Source organism: Equus przewalskii, chromosome 18, assembly GCF_037783145.1.
Source record: "Equus przewalskii isolate Varuska chromosome 18, EquPr2, whole genome shotgun sequence".
In the NCBI taxonomy this organism is placed as follows: Eukaryota; Metazoa; Chordata; class Mammalia; order Perissodactyla; family Equidae; genus Equus; species Equus przewalskii.
In genome coordinates this window covers 3712462-3721340 of record NC_091848.1, presented here as the reverse complement: position 1 = coordinate 3721340, position 8879 = coordinate 3712462, and positions in this window count along the sequence as shown.

Below are 8879 nucleotides of genomic sequence, written 5' to 3'. Positions count from 1 at the left end.
AGGTTTTGTAATTGAAAAAATGTGTAGGTGATCAGATAAGAGAAACTGAATGACAAGGACAGTTGTCTCCAGGGACTTTTGGCCTCAGGAACGTCTATCCCCCAACCATCCTGCTTCCTCCTCCAGAAGATAATAGGCAGCATCAGCGAGAGCACAGGTGCTGGGCTGGGCTCTGCCTGTCCGCATGAGCTCGGAAGGATGAGCCGGCTCAGCCTCAGTGACTGCACCCTAATTTCCACAGGTAATCAGGACCCAATGATGGAAGCAAATTTAAAAGAACTAAGCCCAGAATTGATAGCATGCAGAAGGAATGCAAATGGCATGTGGCTGCCTGACCGTCCCAGGGAGTCCTTTACCCCCATTCTTCCTTCCTGCCTCTGTCTCAATGTATTCAATGCTATTTTCAGAAGACATTTATTAACCTTTAAACCTGAGTTCTTAGAGATGGATGGCATCTCAGCAGTGGCCCTGAGGATGCTGTAAGGCCCAGTCTTCTTCTCACCCAGGATGGCTCCATCTGGCTGGCCTCATCTCCAGCCTCTGCTCTTGAGTTGGCCGGAACGAGGACTGCTCCCATCACCACACAGGGCCCGCGGCTGGTCCTTCTTCTGCACCCTCTATGGCTGCTGCCCTCAACTGCGATGATGAGACTGGAAGCTCCTCCATCACAGATTCCAAATATCCTTTCTAACAGATGTCAGTAACTTATCCTGAAATAAGCAGAGTGGCACGACGAAAGGTGCCAGCGTTTAGGAAGTGTACTGGGCAGCCGCTGACTTTAGGAAGGTGGTTATTGATCCTCATTAGACTTACTGCCTGAGTGTCAACAGAGAAAGCATCTCTCCACACCTGGGTAATCTGAGCCTGCACCTGCTGATCCTAAGTTACCGGCTCCCGAATGCAGTCCAAGGGCAAATGCCACTCACCGCCCCCAGAACCACTTAGGAAGCTTTTCAAAAATACCGATTCCTGGGCCTGGCTCTGGAGATCCTGCTTCATCAGGTTGGAGGTGAAACTCAGGAAGTTCTCTGCATTTTTTAAGAGCTTCCCCGGGGATCCTGACGAACAACCAAGTTTAGGAACTACTAGCAAGACTTTGAGGCCTGTGTCATCTTCAACTGTAATAGACTTTTTAAATGAAACTATCTTTATTTTTATTACGAAATGTTACATTCTCATGTTAACACTTAAAAATCTAGAAAAACATAAATAAGAAACTAAATATCACCTCAACATTTTATACCCAGAGGTAATCACTGTTAAGATTTTGGACAGCATCTTTCCACACAGCTCAACATGCAAATATATATTTTAAATGCGTGAGTTTTCTTAGATAAGCTTTACGCATGTATAATAATCGTTCTATTAACCAAAAGTATGTATTCTAGTGACAGGATTTGGCAAAACTTTCATAGCAGAATTAGTAATAATGTCGGAGGAGCTCAGACAGAAGAGAGCAGCCTGTGACAAACTGCTGGATGAGTGATGTTCCCCCTTGTTCCGTGCTAGGATTTTTCAAGTAAGCGCTGCCGGAAGTATCAGCAACGAGCCACAAGGCTTCAAACAAGTGTTCAGGAGTCGGAGGCAGAGGGAAGAGACACGAGTGTCAGGGAAAATGGAGGGCAGGTGAAGGAGGCATAGCTGCCAGACAAAACACAGGAGTTCACTTTTGAGTTCCAGATAAAGAAATAATTGAATTCCAGATACACAAATGATTTTTAGTGTAAGTCTGTTCCAATTTGTTTATCTGAAACTCAAGTTTAATCGTGTGCCTTTGTTTGCTAAATCCGGCAGCCCTAGGAGGAGGGGCCCCACGCTTTGCTGGCCCAGGGTACAGGCAGAGGGCAGGCAGATGTGCAGCGAGACTCCAGGCCCAAGATCAAGGTCACGGCAGAGGCCCATGGGCTCCGGCGTGTCTCAGAGTCTGGCATAGCTCCGCCACATCGAGAAGTCAGACCCCAACCCACCACCAGCCTCACGCCCCAGCTCAGCGCGGGAAGGACCCACCGCTCAGCTAACGCAGCCAGCTTCTACCTGCGCCCACTCCATCTCTTTTCACTGTGTGAGTTCTCCCTCTCCCCGGGCACCCTCTAAGCCTAAATAACTGTTTACCTCAGAAAAGTTTCCCTTAATGATGACTTTGATTATTCCTTTAGTTAAAACTAAACTTTCCCAGGAAAATATAAATTTTAAGTGGGCGCTCCATTTATTGTCCTCCACACTTATCATTGTCTCTCTCACCATTTCTATCTCTGTTTTCCTTCCCTCTGCATCCTTGGGAAGCTTCCCGAATTGCGGAGGACTTGATTTTATCACTTCAGTTCTGACTGTACCGTCTCCAGGACGGAGCCCCTCCTGCCGCTGTGTTCTTGGCAACCCTGCGATCGTGACTCTGGTACCCGAGCCCTTCTCATCTCGTCCTGTTCGCTTTTTACCTCTCCTTATGGTTTCTGCTCTTGTTTCTTAGAGGCTATATCTTTTTGCACTCTGCTAAAGACACAAAATGGTATTCTAAAACTTTCCTCTGGTTCCTAAAGCCTGATCAAATATTTGCTATTATAAATTGAGTGTAGACTAGCCTTGGCCCAGCTCTCCGTCTGCTGGGGGCTGGTCAGATCCCTTTCTCACATCTACAGCAAAAGCAGGTCCGTGTGCCTAGCTGCTGTCCACTTATCCACCACAGCGAAGCTTTCCCTTTGTACGGGTCCTGCTGGGCTGAAGTGGGACCGTCTCATCTCTCTACTTCCTGCTCCTCTGACTTGTCGCAGAGAAGCGATTCCTGAAAGCGTACAGTCTCCGGCGTGCGCTGCCACCCCGCCCCTTCCTTCCCCGCCTCCCTTGGGGAGAGCATGTCCCAACTTACACCCACCACCCTCTCCTCCTCACCCCTGTTCTCTGTCCTATGTGCCACCCATGGGTGTTCTAATTCGGTAGGTCGAAGTACAGCTACCCAGTTATTGGTACAGAGATTGGTATAGACCCTTTGTATCTAAAACGGAAGACCCTGAATACAAGTGGGTTGAAGGGACTTCCTGCCACCTTTCAGCTGAGCAAGTTGTGAGTGAGACCCCAGGTGAATTCCTCAGTCTGGTTCTCCGGGCCTAATGGTTAGATTCTGGTTGTCTAACTAATCCTGGCTTTTGATAATGGGGTGAGTTTCCATCTTTTGATGAGTTTTCTGTCTTCGTGGGCATTTTAGATCAGGGGAGGCTACCCACATTCCATTTGAAAGCAGAACTCTGAGAATATTTTTAGCTTGTTTCATTTTAATGCAGCCAACTTCATATGAGGAAATTTTGCTGGTTGGAGTCACATTAATTTGCCTGTCTCCAGGAACCACAAAAGTGTCCCGAGGCCTGACAGGCGGATATCAGTCAGAGAGATAATGGAGACAAAGGTGCTCGTCTGCGTCCGGCAGATAGCGTAAAACCTGTAGACTAGCCCTACCCTAGGCGTACCATAAAACCCAGGGTACAGTAGAAAAAGATAACTGGGGAACCCCAGGGTACAGAAGGCAGTTATCAACGTCAAAATATCTTGGTTTCAGTGGTTTTGTGCTAGATGCAAATGCCCTCAAGTTACAAGGTTTTTAAAAATTCCTCAAATAATTAGTAATTCTATCGTGCACTATAAATTATAGCTTAGATAAGCCTTCCAAGCTTCTTTATACAGTTTCAGGCCCTTTCACAACTGGATTTTTCCCTCTCTCCCACTCCTTCTTCTCCAATCCCTGCCACACACCCCCCGCCCGGCGGTAACACGAAACCTCTCCTTCCTGTGGCCGCGGCGGGCCACTCCTTCCACCGTGTCCTCGCACATGCTGTTCCTCTCTGTGCATGCCCTCCGCCGTCCTGCACCTGGAGGACCCCTGCACATCCTTCAGGACTCGAGTTCAAAGTCTTTCTCTCTGTGCAATCTCTCGTGCTCCCCGGGCGGTTTGCGGCTCCCTCACGTTGTCTACCTCACACTTTGTACAAGCCTTCCCTCACAGCACCCGCGTGGGGTCGGACGCACGCTGGGCTGAATGAACAGGGGACATAATAGGAGGCGCATGCCGTGCTCACCTGAGCAGGAGGAACAGTCTGCGCGGCCCCTGCTCTTCCTGATCTTGCCTGACCTTGTTTAACAAAACGGGAGGAAACCAACTAACACTTGTTGAGTGTCAGCTCTGCCAGAAGGCTGCCCTGGAGGGGACGGAGGGCCAGGCTCTGCCACCGCTCAGCCATCGCCCTGAGCGAGGTTCCCACCTTTGCGAGCCCCGCTCCTCCTTCTGTGGAGTGAAAGTAATAACAGAGTTCTCCTTAGAGGAGGGCTGTGAAGAGTGAAGGAGACGGAGTTTTAGAGCGCTCAGAAGAGCTCCCAGCGCATAGTCAATATTCAGTGAGAATTAGCCAGTCATATTGATCAGTTGGAGGAGAGAGATAAGCTGACTATAGCAGGGTGGTGCCTGAGTGGAACCACAGAGAGACACTTAGTCCAACTCTGGAGTTGAGGGACGACAGGTCAGAGGAGCTGACCCTTGAAGAATGCCTCTGCGAGGAAGCGCCCCTCCTGGACAAGCAGGCTGGCCTCTGTATGAGGCACCTCCCCCAGCCCAGCACGCCTGGAGGACTGATCTGATTTAAGACCCCACTCTCCAGGAGTCTACCGCTCCAGCCCAGAATATCACAGTCCCTGGGCAAGAGTAGGGATCCTGGAGGAAGCCACCACTGTCACCAACCAGCTGTGTGAGCCTGGGAAAGCAGCTCAACCTCTCTGGGCCTCCAGGGCCTCATCTGTGATGCTCCCTTCAGTAAGAGATAGTGGAGTGATGAGAAGTCCCCGAGGAGCCACCCTCAGCAGATCAGATGACCCAATGCAAAGCAAAGATAGATGAGGGTCGTCTTGGACAGATGGACACTCACTCTCCCCCACCTCTCTCTCTGGATGAAGAGATCTGAAGAAGAACGGGCCTGTTTGGAAGTGCTGTGCCCTTCTCACCAGGAGTCACAATGAAAAGGCGGGGGTTGTACTGTGGGAGAATCTGCATAGATCATGTTTCTGGGTACCCTGTTTATCTGTTTCCAGGATGTTTGCCTCTGAAGTCACGGAGGGCAGAAGCCATAGGGGGGCTGCATCCAGAGCTGCCGGCTCAACCTGGAGATGGACTCTTTCCTGATGGCCTCTGCGGCCAGCTCCCCCACGAGCTGCAGCCCTCGCCTGCACAGCATGGAAAACGCCAAGATGACTCACAAACCCACTCTGGAAGTGCTCAAGGAATGTGCTCCACTGATCCCTGGCTGCTCCCTCTGTGGGGAAAGGAGCCCTGACACATTTCTAGAAAGCGACAGAAGCCCAGGATGTGGCTGTCTCTGCATCTTTGTCAAAGTATGGGTTAGATTAATTCATTGGCTTCCTGTGTTTATAGGGCTGAAGAAATGATAACTTTGTAAAAAAGGAAAGCGGCCAAACAAAAGAAGCTGGAGGCAGGCTCTGATGGCCAAGAGATAAATCAGGAAGAGAAAATCACCAAGTAATTTTTCCAAGGGGGTGTTTACTTTGTCTTTGAACATTTTTTTCTCGTGTTGTGTCCATGGGTTAATTGCCTTCTGACACTGAGTGACAATAAGACACGTCTGCCTGCTAAGACAAAGCAAAGTTAATTGAACAAGTTAGTAATGGAAATATTGGACTCAGTCCATTCCAGGTAAAATATGACACTTAAAATTTAGCCAAAGTGACTGTACACTCCTACGTAGTGTTTCTAAGAGCTTGGCTTCCAAGAAATCAGCCGTCAGTCACCCAGAGTTCTGTGTCCATCACAAACGAGGGACAAGGGAATCTATAAACCCTGAGTCCTGAGCATCACTGGAGTACAGAAGGTTATGGCGCTCATCTCTAGAAAATTCACTATCAATCTCGAGCATAGAGGGAAGCTAATTGTTTCTATATCTAACCACAATTTTATTTCTGAATATAAACTCAGATGGCTGAGAGCATTCATTTCTGAAATATGTTTACCCCAAACACACAAATTGTTCAGTCTGCTCAGTCCTTCAGTAATGGAAACAGTGCCTGGTAAAGCAGGAAGCCTGGTTGTCCACTTAATCGGCTGTTATGATGTTGGATCTGCAGAGATGAAAAATGGGGAGAATGTCAGGTGTCCAACCCTATGGGTACTAAGGAGACCCAGAGCATAACTCTCTTAAAATGCCAAAAATTTCCTGATTCTGAAGGGCTCTTTGGCTGGTATATGTCATAAATTAAAGGCAAAGTACTACAATCACCCAGTCGTGCCAAAGCGAATGAGATTCAATTAGTCACTGGCTAGGGCATCATCTGCTGGTGGTGAGAATTGCGTGCATGAAGAGCATCTATAAACGCTGGTCCAGGGCAAGCAGTCCTACACTGCTGACCCAGTGTGGCTCTGCTGGCACAGATGGAGCAATTCTCCAGCCTACTGACCTTCTCCTCCAACTGTCCTCAAAATGGAGGGACAGGTGTCCATGGCTCTTTCATCAAGGAATTCGGTGGGGGGGAGGGTCTGTATTGACTGTCTAGGGCTGTTCTTTCATTACTTGGTGAGTTTTATTCATGGCAAAGCCGACTACAGACTAAGTAGACAACCCCACATGAGTGACATCGGGGCATTCTTTAAGGGTCTTCAGCTTCAAAGGGATCCGCCAACCTACTCCAATAAACCTGAAATTTACATGAGACGAAAGCTTTCGTTCCATAATCAGAGACAAGACTTAAAAGAGTGAAAGATTCAAAGGTGGGTAGGCTAGCAAGGGAAATGGCATCTACGGAATATATACTAAGCATTCTGTCATCTGTCTTACAAATATATTCTCATGTGATTGTCACAGTTGTACTTCCTAGTAGGAAAGAGAAGACGCATTTAAACTAGTAATGAAGAGACTAATAAAGATATTATTTACAAATATGTGTAGCAAAACTTAGGAAAACTGAAAATTGCAGTATCCTGAGGCTAGCAAAAGCGAGGAGAGTCCTGAGTCGTAGGCCTACAGGGGCAGGAGTTCAGCCAGAATCCAAAGAGAGTACATGTACCAAAAGGGATCCCTGGCAGCAGATACAGCCTGGTGTGGAGTTGGGCAGTCAACCAGGAGTGACCCAGAGTGGGAGCGAGAGGAATAAACACTGCGCCCCCCTCCTCCCATCCTCCAGACTCCTGCTGGTGCTCTCCACTGGCCAAACCAAACCAGAATCCAGAGGAGAGGGAGATACTGATGTGTCTCCTACAAGCAGACTTGGCAAGGCGAGAAGCGGATCTGAAGGAGCACATGGATGACACCCAGCACTGCAGATATAGAATTACCCTTGTTTCACAGAGGAAGACCCGAGGCTCAGAGAGGGTAAGGTCTAGTCAAACGACCAGGATTCAGACTCACCGCTCCAAGACTCCAAAGATCTCTCTGCCACCCTGAGTATAATGGATGCATTCTGAGTGGAATGCAGGACAGACACGAATTCACGCCGGAGCTTTAAATGCCTGATGGTGGCCAGGGGGCAGGGGAAGATAAGCAGGTTCTCAGAAATGCCAGGATGGAGGGAGTGCGAGCCACAGAAGGTGAGGAAGGATATAAAAGGGGAGATCAGCGACACAGGGAGGCAGACTGCCAATGCCTGGCCCTGAAGTGGTCCCCCTCCCTTGAAGAGTCATGCAAGGCTGGTCCCCAGACACTGGACCACGGTCAGAGCTCAGCATCAGACACACAGTCAGCAGATCCCTTCAGATGAAATTTTAAGCTTTTAAGCCTAGATTTTATTCCCCCAAAGCACCACTACTTGAAGAAAGAATACCAGAAGTCTGATGTGAAAAGATAAACTGCTTTGGTCCTAACCTAAAAGGAACACTAATGAGTAACTTTATAGTAAGGTCAGTATCTGCCATGAAAATGCCTGGCACTCAGTTGTCCTTAGGACAAACTAAACACCACACAACACGGAAGCCAGAAACCCAGTCAGGCTTCAGGGCGGAGTGGAAAGAGCCCTAGGTTCATTTGAATTCATCTTGAATTCGAGAACCTGTGTTGAAATCTCCATAAGTAACTTCCTAACTTACCTTGACTTCTGCCCACCGTCAGCTGTTTCCTGCTCTGCAAAATGAGGGAAACATCACCAGCTCGGTGCACCCCATATGCATTCATCGTGGAAATCCAGTGGCACAAGATACAGTTGTAAACTATAAAATACGTAAAATGTAAACTATCTTTATATTATGCAGACCTTATTTAAAATTTCAAAAAAAAAACTTCAGTCCCAAAACAAAAACCAGAGATTGGGTTAGGAGAAGTCTCCATTGTGTTTTAAGAAATTACTGATTACTAAACTATTTCCAGCCCCACTCAATACCTATAGCCCCCAACCTAACCCAGGCTTGAAAGAGAAAAATTCACCTAAAATCTAAGTGTAACTATGACTCAGTTTTTGGCCGTTTTCCCGATATAGCTATGTGAAACGAAAAAATAAGCTAACATCTGTCTGTCTTTCCTCCGCTTTGTGCCTTTCCCTGTCCCCACGTTCTTAATGAAGTGCTACACAGCATGTGAATTTCTAGTGGCGATTGTAGCATCTTCTTTTGAGTAAATGTAGTCTGGGGACCCAAGAAAATCATTTAGATAAGCTGGGCTCACATCTCCCTCTCCCCACCATCCCCTCACGTCAAGACTTAGTCATAAGTGGAGGACAGCATGATGTAAGTGGCAACAGCGAGATGCCATTTAACCAGCATCGCTGAGTGCCTCCCCCGTGCCACACAGCCCCAGGGGCTAGGAATGCCAGGTAAGTGAAGGCAGATGACAGTGCCAGGCTCAGGAAGCTCACTCACAGCCTGGGGGAGAAGTTAGTCAAGTGAAGCAGCGGCTGAGGTCCACTGT